The sequence below is a fragment of the Lates calcarifer genome, linkage group LG10 (assembly GCF_001640805.2).
Source record: "Lates calcarifer isolate ASB-BC8 linkage group LG10, TLL_Latcal_v3, whole genome shotgun sequence".
In the NCBI taxonomy this organism is placed as follows: Eukaryota; Metazoa; Chordata; class Actinopteri; family Centropomidae; genus Lates; species Lates calcarifer.
The window spans coordinates 11,677,065-11,691,986 of NC_066842.1; positions in this window are offsets into that span (position 1 = coordinate 11,677,065).

Genomic DNA, 14,922 nt, shown 5'->3' on the forward strand with positions numbered 1-14,922 from the left:
AAAGATGATTGAAAAATTACCTAGTACTAAAGACCATGGACAAAATGTCACTTCAGCTGAGGTCTAATCTGAAATGACAGTTCCTTTCACGACATAAACACATCCACATTTGCATCACACATTACAGCTTGTGTTTTTAGCTTGCAAACCACGGGACAGTTGTCTATTGTCTCTCTTAATTGATGTCAGAGCCCTGAGGTGCATTAGTGCATTACAGGATGTGCCCGCGCTGATATGCATTTGCCCTCTCTGTAAGAAGCACCCGGCCTCGCCCACCAGCTGTACAACATAGCCGCAGCATATTGATTATACTGCTCATGGAGGCAGAATAAAAGGAGAGGGATATTTTTTCTGACTGACCTGTTTGAGTGCTAGTTAGGGACAATATTGGCCACGGTGGGCAGAAGACCCACTGCAGAGGGTTCTTCATTGGGCTTTTCCATAGCCTGCAGGAGCACCTAAAAGCAAGACTGATTTATTGAGCAGGAGAGGGAGGGAGGAAGCACGCACACCACAAATCCCTCACACTGACTAATCTGCAAACATGGTGTATCTCTGCCGGTCAGTTGAAGTTATGCAGTATCACATGCAGGCATTTAAACTCATGCTATGCAATACCACCTGGTGGGCAGAAGATCAATGGAAAGATCTGATTAATATCTAATTCTCACTTTGCTTGATTTGCTTTTTCATCTTGCCAGCACAGAGCTGTAAGATGGAAAACTGAGATTGGGTATCTTACCAGACATTCAAAGATCTAATTAAAGCAAAAATGATTTGTCAACATTATAACTGCTTGAATCCAGAGCCAACGAACCCCTATTCGCATTCGCATTCTGGATATTAATCGCCACCAGAGGATTTAATCAATTTATCAACCAGACAAGGGGAAATGTGGGAATGATTTCAAATAGATAAACCAACTCATGTTGGATGGAGAAAAGTGTTCTCACCTCAATCCATGTCAAGGAGAGCTGGGGCTACTGAGGGAGGATGTAGACTTTCCTGATCAAAAGACTTCAGCTAGAACAGAGTGGTAAAAGGAAGGGAACAGGCACAATGTGGCACTTGCCACAGTGGGGCAGTAGTCCATTAAACTATAATACATTACTGTAGAATGAAATATCTTCTGCAGAAGCATTTGCTGCATAATTCACCCAGCAAGAAACCAGTGTTGATGGTTTGTAAGGCTACAGCATCAGTCTTTAGAGAATTAAAAAAAAAAACAAGAACCACAGGACACAAACAGTGATTATTGCTCAGAGCTCTCAAGAGGGTCGTCCATTAACAACGCTGCACAAATCAATGTTTATGACCACCATAAAAAAACTGCAAACTAGAAAGCCCCCAAAGCCCGATTCATCCATAAAATCTGATCTTTACACACCATTTTCAACCAGCATCAAGCTGATTTGACCTGAAACCAGTCCACTAGTCCCTCAACTTCATACTTAAACCGACCCTGTGGTTCAGCCCTAAGAACAGATTAACAGGCACTGGTGTTGCTGCCCACACACCTTGATTTAGTAAAATATAATGAGCACTGAGATATTCACAACTACTTGAAGCAGAAAACAGGCCAATCCTGGGGGGCAACAGGATGCTTTCTGTTGCCGTTTTCAATGCTGTTCATCTACATGATAATGAGGTACAGTCTGTATTGGCTGTACGTCCAAGAAATAGTCTATGTACAAGAATGAGTTCTGCCCACATGTGTGAAAGGTTAATCCTCAGGAGCATTCAACTCAAAACACATATGAGTGCAGTCCTTTCACCTTGACTTACTTTGCTATTAATAGGAGCAGTATAAGTAGAATAATTGAGAAATGTAAGCTGTTTTAGTTTCAAAATGGGGGATTTTGTAATAGTATTTTTGATGCAAATGATTTTAGTCTCATAATGTGGTGTAATTTTGAGACATGTCACATACTATATCCTAAACACTTTTATTTCAGTAATTATTCCCAATGATTGAACTAATATATCAGACAATCTAGGCAACATATATTTGTTTGCATCTGGAATATGCTTGGAATGAATATGCTGGAATAAGTTTATTGTACACAATACATTAAGTCTCCCAGTAATACATTTGTAGAGAAGGCTCAGATATTTTAAAACTGACACTAAGTAAAAATGTATAATACAAATACAGCGGTTGGATATTTGAAGAAAAGGCAACAGAGAATGTAATGGGATACGCATAGTTACACAGGAAAGGGTAAAGAAAGCATGGATTATTCATGTCTATTCCCATAGTGCAAACAGCTCCTTTTTGATGGATTGTGCCCGGGGCGCTCCTCCCTGCTCAATACCAACAGTCCCAGGCAGCCCAGCCTCATGCTGCTCCACGCAGCCGGGATGATGAGCTCCCCCAGAATCACAGACAGGGCCAGCGGCTCTCATCTCCCCACTATAGTCAGACATAATGATGGTGTGTGTGGTCTGAGGTGAACCTAAATTTAAACTGGAGTATCAAGAGGAGGGTAGTGGAGCAGAGAGGTAGTAAGTGCTGACGGCATTTGACTGAGCTTATTTTAGTTTAACCGAAGGAGAGGAAGTAACATGGATGGAGCATAATGGTCTGTCATACCAATCAGCTGACAGGTGGTGGAGCAGAGAGGTGGTGACAGGTACGCAGAAACATTGTCGCCTTCAGTAGAGTGCAGTAACATAAACTGAACATATTTCTCTGCACCAGTTTGTTATCCAAAAAAAGACTTTAGGGTACATACAGTACATCTTTGTGTGGGTACAGTAGGTGAGCTCACCTGGAGCAGCTCCAAATGGTAGCAGTGAAAAGACTGCAGGGGGTGTTAAAGCAGGAAGGCAGTGAAGCTCTGACTGTCAGTCACTTTAAGAATCAACACTACATACAGATATATTCAACATTTTTTGAAATGGTTTTTAAATTGCATTCTGGTCAATTCTGATTTTTGGCATATTTTCGGTTCCATGTATGTTGTTTGTCATTCAACTCATCGTTCTTGCTGCCTATAATGGCCGGACACTCTTGAAAAAGAGATTTATAATCTCAATTAGGTTTTCTTGGTTAATTAGGTTAAATAAATAATGAAATACGTAAATACATAACTGATTAATCTGCAGTAGAAGCTTTAATAAATTAGAGGTCATACACTGGTTTGTCTTTTTAATACCATATAAATTAAGAACTTAAAGGGAAATAGGGGGAAAAGGTGAAGAGGAACATTCCCCTTCGTTCACACAAAATTGGCAATTCAGAGGCTAAAACCACATAATTGACATGCAGAGATAACTGGGTTTAAAGAAAGCTCCTCTGACTCCTGCCTTCAACGATGCGCTCAGTCTGTACCACTGAAATAGCTCTCCCTCTACATGAGCTCTGAACTGAGGGTGAACCTGAGCTTTTATTCCAGCTCCATTTATAAGAGGCCTATCTGTAGACAGCATGAGTCTTTGCCAAATTTCTCTTGGCAGAGGATTTAAAAGATGTTCAATATAAAGAAATCCAACACGATGCAGGTCAAATCTCAATAACAAATGTTGCCTGAAGCCATCAACACCCCAGACAGCGAGTGATATCGTAGACTGTCTGGCTCGCTGATGAGAAACTGAGTAATCCTGAGATTTCACACTTTCAACACATTCCATGCCATCTCCCAGCATCCAGCAGGTGAAGATGGATATGAGGCAAATGGTCAACTAACCATTCAAAATACCTTAGCAACAGTTAGGATCCTTTATGCTGTGGACCTGAATGTAAACCCGTGACTTTGCTGTCCTCCAATGAGCTTGCTTCGCCGCAAAGGGGAGGAGGCAGTCATAGGCAAATAAAGCAGGGACTTCGAACAAAGGGAGGAGGCTTCAAAAAAATTACGTTGCCTCTGTTGGTCCATCAGTATTCCCTCCACATCCACTGCGATCGCTCCTCACACTCATTGAGAGCGCTATTTGAGCTTGTGTGTAATTATTCTGTCACTTAACAGGCAGAAACCACACTCCATGAATGAGCAGACCCATGCTCGACAATTATCATCAACACTGAAGTATTTCCCAGGCCCGGTGAGCAGGTCTAGGCAAATCAGTTTTACACAGATACACAATATTTAGTATAAACCACAGAGGAAAATATGTTGTGTTAGCATTCAGGGAGTGGACAGTCAAGTGCAACAGTTCTCAGAAGCATAAGCCCAATTTTTCACCCCCAAAATGAATGTTCAGTAGCAGAGAGACTTCAGACACATGTGTAGATCAACACATTTCTCTTCTCTTGATGTTGGGGTTCAGTCAGTACTTGAAAGACTAGCTGTATCAGTGAATGCAGTAATGGGATTTTATGAAACATCACAGATTTGCTGAATGCTTTGTGAATAGTCTGAAGACAAATTTGCATCATTAAACACTGACAGAAAGACATATGTCACTTAACAGTCAACACAGCTGAAGCATAGAACGATTAAATTCATAGCAGAGCATGAGCTAGCATAATGTGCATTAGTATTACAAACTGCCTGTATATCTGAATAATTCACAACTATTGAAAAGTAATTTGCCAAAAATCATCCCAATACATTCCTATTGAAAGGGACCAGGATAAATAGGTAAAGCTGAACCCAGACTGATCATTTTCTGTTCTACTTGCACTGTGCTCTTAGTCCTTTATTCTGTAATGTACAATCTGAAGCTGAACCCACACAACTTTACCCAGTACCTCCATCCTGTTTGGTGGTTTTTGTTCTCACCCTCCCTGTAGGCCTGGAGCTCAGTGGAGAGTCTCTCTCTTCCCGGCAGGGCCCTCTGTGTGGGCTGGTGGGAGCACTGGGTCACCTCCTGACTCCTCCACCCACAGGACTCATCCACTCCACTCTGTAAATGCAAAACATATGAAATATGCTGAGAAAATAACACTTACAATAACACTTTGTTCCAGTGACGCCAGTGCAACTGACAGGACTGAGATTCATGTTGTTGTGGTGTTCTCTGAAATGTGGTGTTTGGTAGTTCAGAGCCAATTAAACCCTTGGTGCATCAGCACAGACACAAAATCCAAATACAGATTAAGCGTTCAGAAACACAGCTTTTAGATGAACAGCTTTTAGCTGTTTAACATTCCAGAGGAGACAGAGGGTCAAGCGGTCTCTTCCACAAAAATTACACTGCTGTCTTTCGCAAGACGTTATAAAACACACTTCCACAGAAATCGGGATTGCAGCTCAAAATGCCTAGCTAATCGCATGAACAGCCCTCCATTCTCCCAAATCTTTGAACAGGCTAATCAAATATGCTCCCTCTCCCTTCAGAGGCCTAATCCCTCTTAGTGAGAATGTAAGAAACGTGCCACCTGCTTCCAGTCATACAGCTCGAAGGCCTGATTGGCCTTGTGACACCGTGTTGCCCTTAATCTCGTGAACAAATGCATAGCTTCATCTAGATGCCAGTGCTGGATCAGGATGAACATATGTATTTCCACCGTGAATTACCACACTCACAATCATTTGAATTAGTTTGCCAAATGGGATTAAGGGACCCGCAATATCTATGAGTATTTCTTTTTTTTTCCACATAGGCCAAAGATTGTGAGATGGGGAAACAAAGAATCTTAAACTTTCCTAATTTCCTAATAATAGTACTTGACTGATTAAACACTATTAAACATAATAAATATACTGGAATGAAGCAAAACTGTCGTCCACTTTATCCCCATACACGAGTCATCAGCCCTGGTCAGCAGTGAAAAAGACATCATCCCCAATTCCCATAATCCCATAAAATGTTTTATCTCCAGAGAGATGTAGTGAGACTGACAACTGACTGAGGATAAAACTTTCCCTACCTCTCTTTGAATTCCAAATGGCAAGTTTATCCAGGTACAGGGACAAACTGGACTCTGTAGCAGTCAATGATTTACAGGTTGTTGCACAAATCCTCTGTAGACAGGTGCATTAACCTTTTAAGAGAATTCATGATGCAGTTTCTCGGAATTTCCACCGAGCCTGTGTCACTGCTCTCAGTTGAGAGGATGACTATATGTATGTGAAATGTATGAGGATAAATTTTGTATGAACCATCAAACTAGACTGAATTTTATTTTTTGTTGTTTGTTAAATTCTCCACAGTTTCTACGAGCTGCATACATAAAACACATATAAATATATAAAATCAGTCTTGTATTTTATGTTGAGAGCACACAGTACTTATCATCTGATTCCACAAACTGCCTACACAATATTTTCAGGATCAAATCAGACCAGAGTGGGATCTGAGTGTACTGAAAAAGTAGAGCAGTAGTGTTCAGAGAGTATTAAAGCTGCCTTTAATTTGCTGTTGCAGTAGCCCATTCAGGATAACATGGGTTGTTTAAACAAGGATGGAGATGTCAGGCTGCATTAGCATCCAGACAGACTCGGCACCCAGAGGATTCAGCAGTGCCGGGAAAAATCAGTCATTAAATTTGCAGCCATTCTGCAGAGCTCCACCGTCTGCTTCTGGGATGAGGGACAGAGTTTTATGGCCAGGATGCTTTCACCACAGCACAGGTTCATATTTCTGATTCACCCCAGATAAAGAGACGCCTGTAAAGCCCAGGGATTTATTTATTTATTTATTTTGAAGTTTAGTTGTATAAAGACATGGATTGTATTTTTATTTCTGAATTGTGAAAGGGATGGTATGCCATCTTTGAGACTCTTGGAATGTCCATTCAGTATTTACAGTGTACTAATTTGTTACCAGCTACCAAAAGGGACTGTGCTAAAAATACACAGTAGCCTGTGGTTGGTGCTTAAGGAGTGTTCACCTTATTATAGGCTTTAAGAAGCGTTTTACATACACATGAAATGTGCATTTCAAAATAAAAGCTGAGTGTCATTATGAGTGAACGTCTAGGGGACAACTGTTTATAGGATTTTTTTCTTAATAAAAACATTTGTAATATCTACTCACTAAATAATTTGCAATGTAATGTCTTGCAGAAAAACCTTGTCTTTAATCTTCAGCCCTTTCTTTCAGTGTTCATACAATACATACATACACTACAAAAAGATGACTGCAAAACAAATTGCAACTTGCAATTTATTTATCCTCTAAGGTTTGTTGTTGTGGCGGCCATTATTTTGAGGTGTACAGTATTCACAATTGTTGATCTGCCATTATCTTTTTGATGGCTGTCGAGATATTTGCCACTCCTGCAGATTTTCTCAACTACGGCAGCTGAAAATGGACTTTGTTTACAGCTCTTTGCTCATCTACTGTAAACAAAGGATTTTTGTTGTTTCTAATAACAAGTGCCCTTCCCCCGTCTACCTTTTGTCTCTGAAAGCCCTGGCTTGTTGTTAGAAGCCTTCAATTGGAGCCTGGCTGGCCTGCCCCCCTCTCCTGCCTCAAAGCTGGTTGCAGATGAAAAATTTATGACTGTATGCCTTGAAAACCTCACATTCCATTTGAAGTGCTGCTGTTCCTCTGATGCTGCCCCCACTGATGGCGACTGCGTCTGCAGTCTTCATTTGACCGGCTCTTTTCCTCACAGTGGGAGTGCAAATCAGGGAGAGAGGGTGGGAGTGTGTCTATGGCTTTACACCCCTTTACTGGGATTCACTAATCAAGGACGGATTTCTTTTGGTTGTGTGCAATAGGACATTGATTAGCTGCTTTTAAAAGCCACTGACTGGAAACTCGCCCCCACACAGCTCCCTCACAGTACAGCTATATGTCTACATTATGCTCCAGCCCTTTGTCTCATTTTCGAATGTTGCATCATATCATACACATATGATGTTGCACCCTATACTTTTAGCTGTAAAGGATCCCCTTTCATTACAATGTATAAATCATATAATGTATAAATTATTGAGGATTACCCCCTTATGCCACTGACTCAGTTAAATCTGCTCACTGAGATTATCATATATATACTCTGTGGTATATATTGGCATTTTACTTGAGTTACAACTGTTTCACTCTGGAATACATTATTTAAACGCCCAATCATTGCAGAAATGTTTTTCCAATATACATAATACATAATTTTCCCACACTGCCATGGCAGCCTCACCATTAATAATGGCAGGATTTACTGTACTAAAGAGTCACTCTACGTAATACAAATCCCATTAACTTCTAGTTAAATCTTTTGTTCTTTTCCTATGTTGTTTTATGGGAAGAAATAAAGACATTTTTTACTTCAAGTTTTGTTTTTTCCTTTTCAAGTCTACTTTGGAAAAAGAGGTACTTTTGTGCATTTTCCCAGAGAAATACCATCAATAGATACAAGTAAAACAACAAGTAAACAAGTAAAAAGGGGATGTTTATGTGAATATGTACAAAAACTGCATCAAAGCATCAACATGTGACTTGTGTTTTTGTGTAATCTTCTAATATGTGTATTACGTAAGACCTTAGATGTGATACTCGCGTTGTTTCAAGTGGCTGTGACCCATGTCTTTCAATCCAGCAGAGGAGGATTTAATCACCATGCATAGTGACAATTACAACCTCTGTGCCAGGGCTGAACATGTGGGTGTCTTCTCCCAACACCTCCCCTTCCCTCAGATCCTCCGTAACATGGAAAAGATGTTTTCGCACATCATTTTGGATGGTTGTGAAATGTGGAAATAGAGGAAACAAAAAAAAACAATCTGCTAAGGAGTGAATGAGTAACACCACACATACATGCTGATTGTCGCATCATTATTCACAACTATGCTCATATTAGCAAAACAAGAGATTTATCCTCTCAAGAGAGTTTCAGTACAAAGAGGCCATTTCAAAATGTCTTATAAGGGCATGAAACTAATGAAAGTTGTGAAAATAAAGAACTCTCCAGCAGGATGAGAAGAGGGTAAGTTGGTCAATTTGCGTTGTAATCTGAGTTCGTAGTTTCCTGTATATACATTATATAGAAAATATTGATAATTAAGACTTGACTTAACACAAGACATGGGACTGTAGAAAAATTCTTTTGTTCAAAGACCTTCACAAAGCCTGCTCTCATGCATCAAGTCACACTGGTTCCTAAGCAACAGGTAATTTCACAACACACACTGCTGTACATGCAGCAGCAGCAGCTTTTCATAGCGGGGTTTCAAGCCAATTTAAAGTCACATCAGACAGCAACCTTGAGCCACTCAATACTTTTCAACGCTCTGTTCAAAGATGTGGGACGATGTCACACTTGTCACTGGAATAATTAGTTCAGGACAATGAAGTGGCATTCATCTTCAGCAGCAAGGTCTTCTCCAGCTCCACATGAATCAACATTCCCCCCCGCACAGCCTGCAGTTTCCAGGCACGGGCTCAGGTTGCTGAGTTTGAACAGTCATGGTGAAAACCAAGTCATCACAGCGACGGCTTCCAAGGAGATCCCGTCAGTTTTTTTTAGAGATATATCAAAATATTCAGGCAAAACCTCAAGCTCAGGTTTCAGTGATTCAGCAAGATTGTGAGATAATATCATAATGTGAGTGGAGACTATTTAAAGTTTGTTTGATGTGGTAGAGAGTGATGTCAAAATGAAGTTTTTAAAAAAGAACTGCATGAATTTTCATAATGTTTTTCGTTGTTGCAGTCAAATGGTGACACACTGATAAAGGTGAATCACTGTGCTCATTTTTCAGTATATTTGCATTAATTAGCATCAGGAACTAGTCACTACATTTTGGAATTATGTTTAGTTAAGTTTAAGTTTGGTGATTTTCTTAGACAAATCCTATTCTGTGTATGATTTAGCTTATTTCTCTGTGCTGTGGATCTCCATGGTATTTGTTGACAATAAGGAAAAAAAAACAAAACCAAATATCACCAGCCTTTGACCCCAGAGTTCCTATACAAATAAGTGTGATGTGGGCAGATAGTATGATTGTCTCTACGGTCTCTACTTTCCAAAACAGTGACACTGCAGGGCCATATTTCTCAGTATTTTATCAGTCGGAACCCACTGATAATCTTCTAAATCTATTTCCTCCAATGGATTGACCTTGACAACGAGCACACGTTAACACACAAACAAGGCAATCAATACATACCAAGAAATAGAAAGGAATGACCCAGTTATAGCCCAAACATTTTGACATCACTCGTGACCACAAAAGCAGAAGTGTAACTAATGACATTAATGATGGCTCCACTCTACACGGGTGTGTCACTTTGCATGAGATGGTGCCATTGTTAATGTTATTAGTTAGACCAGTGATTGGGTCTGTTGGTTACACTGTTGGGGATAAATTAACATTTAAAGCCTGTATTTATATTTATGGAAATATTTCTTTAACTGTATGCAGAACATAGTGTCATCTAAAGCAGTCCTGGTCATACGTTAAAAATGTATTTATTCATACACTGTTTTCTGCCCGTCAGTACAGTATGTAGCTGTTATTATATGGTGAGCAGTGAAATACAATCCTAACCCATTCCCTCTGACTCTGAACATGATAAATCTCAACATGTTTTCATTTTGGTTTTGGGATTCCACCCAAAAAAAAAAAAAAAAAAAAAAATGCTGCTGCTGATGGACAACAACACACCACTAGCTTACTCTCAGGGGGACTCCAGACTAGTCAATAATTCAGAGCAGGGGGAGAGATTTTATAAGAAGGCAGAAAGATAGTGGACAGTTGGAAAAAAAAGCAGGGAGAAAAAGCAAAGAGTAGATATGAGGGGAGTATGGAGACTAACTCCTGTTTGCCAGCTCCTGACCCAGAGCAATAACATGTCAGCAGAGGCTTTCAGGGATTCTACCTGTCAATCAGCAAGATACTCAGTACAGGGGAACGGTCAATATGAAGTACAGGAAAAGAACCATTTTTCTTCCATTTTCTGTAGCACACATTTTATCAGAGAAATAGAGAATGTGAGATAATACACCAAGCAATGTGTTGGCCACAGGTGTAAATAGAGACACCAGTACAGACAATGGAGCAATGGAGCACTGAAATGTGTCTGCAGCGTAGATGCAAATCACTGCAGAGAATATTTGCATGCACTGTAGTTAGCAGCTTAATAACAGTATGAGTGATGGTGCAAAAGATATTAAACTGGCCAGTAGCATGTCTACAACTGACAACCAGCCTGACAAATGATACCAATAATGAACTACAAAAACAAATTTATCAGATGAGGTGTCTGAAATATTGTAGAAGAACAAGGTAAATCCTTGTTCGTATTGAGAAAAGATCAGGATTCTGTAAGTCGAGGATTAAAAAAAACAAACAAACAAAAAAAAAAAAACTGTGTATAATTATAATTATTACAAGCAGTCAAAGAACATTTATTGAACACAGGTAAAAACAAGCCTGGTCAATAAATCACATTCCTGCTGCTGTTACGTATCTTGTATGTTCTGTTTCGATTCAAAGCTTACATGTAAAAAAAAAAATACTCTAAAGGCAGATTATGTTTTCAGTCAATGATCCAGCATTCAGCAGGAAGACAAAAGCATGGTTCACATACTTCATGACTCACTCCAGTAATTTATAAAATCACAACCCGATCCCACAGAGTAGATGTTGTATCAATGTTAGAACAAAGCGGCGTCTCAAAGGCAGACTTTTTTTTTTTTTTACATTAAAGCAAACAGCCAAAGGCGTGTAACGTCTAAATGTTGCTGCCTGCTAAATAAAAGGAGGAGTCTTACAGCGCAGTGCAGCTCTTTTTCTCCAGAGGCAGAAATTCCCAGCAGGTATGAGGCAGATCTTTTGTCAGGATCAGGGAGCACTTTGAAAAATAATGGTGCTTTGTAGAGTTTCCTTATCTGCTATGCATATCAAATGCTGCTGCAAGTGGCACTGTGACGGTGAGCAGGTGAAATTCAAAGACGAACTATTTCTATGTTCTCTCAAATAATGTAAATCCAGTCATTTGGAAAAGCAGAATGAATTCAAGAGACAATCTAACATAATAAATTATGTTTATTTTTCCAATTTATCATTGTACGCCACGCAAAAATGATTCACTATTTAAAGGGAAATTGGGCACGGTAAATGTATCCACTAGCTACAATAACAACACTTCTGCAATGACTGCACCTTTGGGGTCTGTTAAGCAAACTGGCCCTGAAGTGCCACTATCCTTCCCCCATATGTGCACCACCTTCCCATCTACTCACTGGGGCACGTACATGCAAATGACAATCTGTTGTCGCACTAATTAAGGTCTAGGTCACGTGAAAGAGAGCTGTGTGACTCCTTGAGCTCAAAGAGGTGTCTGTACGATCCAATCACACAGCGAGCGGCCTAGTGAGGAAGGCGAGGACTGTGATGTTATGAAAAATGTATCAGAAATCATCTTTGAAGAACCTCGCAATAAAATAACCATATTCTGGCCCTGCCCACGCCGTGCCCACAGGGGTTTCCTTACTGGCTTATTGTCAAACCTCTCCGGGAAACATGACTCAGTTCTCCGCGGCAGTCATATGGGGAATCAATACCATGATGTCACCGTGACAGCAGGTGGATATTAAAACCAATACTGATAATACATCAGGGAAACTATGGTCACAAATGCAGTAATGTAATACTGGACAGATGTTCCAAAAAAGTGTATAAAACCACTATCGCTAAATGACTGCAATATTTATTTTTTCTGTAGAGAGAATTCAGTAGCACAGTTGAGCTTGTGCTGCAGAAATAACATTACATATTGTCAACAGCACTAAATTACAGAGCAGGTTTTCTCAGAGAGGCAGCACACACAGTTGCAGGAGGTGACACAAATGTTGCTTTGACAATCAACTCCCATCTCGGAGAATTACCGCACTCTTTTATCAGCTGCTCCTGACTCTGAAACACATCAGTTCAGATTATCTGAAAGTCATTTCACTACATGTGTGTGTCAAGTCTAACAAAAGCAACACAGCAAATGCTGCAGTTTGAGCGTTACACAATATTGTAACTTTTAAATTACACAAGCTTTTTCTTGTGTCAGAGCATGTTTACCAAAACCTTATTTATGGCTGCAGGCATTCCTCCTTTAGTGTCAGATGAATACATGTGTCTTTGTTCAGGCGCTGACACGTGGAGAGCAGCCTTTTGCTAATGGAGTCTGGCATGAGTGATCTTTGCAGGGGACCCACACAGTGTGATGGCACTATGGCCTCTATGGGGTTTACTGTCAACTTCAGAGAACACCCAGATTCCCGATCGTCTGGCCATTTGTATTGAACTGACTTTTACAAATCATCACACTGACCACTTCCCTGTCTTCAAAGCAACCAGTACAATCCATTTACTCTGACAGGAGTGATTAGATTGTTCCTTTAGAAACACCAAAAGAAACCCAACTCTTAAAAGAACAAATCAATCTATAATCTACATCCTTCTGTATTATATAGTTATTTAAAAACTGCATCAGGAGAACATAATCATATTGTATTTGTAACTATTATCTATTGTTACATCAAACTATAATAAAAGGCATTCACACCAGTTTGACCAATTGGTCTGTCTTTTTCTGATGTAACTGAGCAGTTATCTCTGGTCCTCAGACAACAACAATTTGAGTAACACACCTGAAAATGTTTTATGACTGTAGGTCAAAATCCTTGGTGATAAAGTGATGATAAAGACTCCCTCTGACTGACTTTCACATATACTGTAAAAACAAGACCTCTGATTTTGAACAGACAGACAGAATATTAGCATCTCACCTGACTCACCTGACTGAAGGAATGCAACTGTGCTGCACTATTTAAGCTCCCAAAATATTTGAGATCCAGACATATGCAGTACATATACGTATACTGTATGTGAACTCTATAGTGCAACCAGGCCTAGTCCTACAACAAGACAAAGTATGGCCACAAATGGACATGGACACAGTCATCACAAAAATAAAAAATGAAATAAAAAAGCAGGGCAATATATTTTCCAAAACTAGTATATTTTATAGCATTAGAGGTTTAATAATGTTGTTCACCACCTGTGATTTCAATCACTGCCATCTCACCTTAAATTTATTCTATCCATTAAAATTATGAGATAAAAATATCATTTTAGGTTTGAAACATTAAATATGTAAAACTAGCAATCAGCTAGAATTCCACCAATATGGCCAGTATGTGGGTGCCATTCAGTGACCATTATAAAGCTTCTGAAATATCTTAACATCAGTGTCTGAAGGATATTCACCACAGCTGTTGATAACCGAGACAAGCTCTTGATTCAGCCTCATTCCAGCAGAGACGTGTGAAAGTCAAGCATCTCTGAACACACAGTGAGACACGTCTGCTCAGCTTCAGACTATGAATACATTATTCATCAGAAAAATCTGACGCTTTGCAGACTGGGAGGCATCTTCTCTTATGAAAACTGGTCAAACTCGGGCCCCATGGCACAAATGATACCCTGCTGAAAGGCATGCTAAATAACAATGACATTAGATTTTTAAACCACATGATGGAGGAGTCACCTAGGATTTGATTCTAGCAATAAAAAAAAAGATTCAACACATTTATTTTTGTTAAATCTAAACATACATTAACCTAATGTGTCTGATTTTTAACACAATGGTGATCAGAGCAACCACGATAAAGATTGGATGGTTTCTAATAGATACCAAACAGACAGATACAGACAGAGAGTCTATTAATTTGTTAAGAACTGAATAAATACAAACAAAAAAACACCATGAAATACATTATCCCATGTACACACAGAATCAAACCTAAAAACAAAAAAACAAAAAACAAAAAAACACAAATCAGTATTTCTCTGCCCTCAATTAGTTCTTTTGGGACAATTGGGCAAATCTCTCATTTTGATAGCAATTATGTCAGGCATGCATGCTGTGGTGAATTTTTCATTTGGTAATTAAAAACTCAGATGTGAGAAATGCAAATCCCCCATCAGACTGAGACAGGACATGTTGCTTTGACGTGGAAATCCATATTCATGGCACGTTTTCTGGGATAAATTCTGTGCGTGGATCATTTCAGCACAAACTGATGACAGT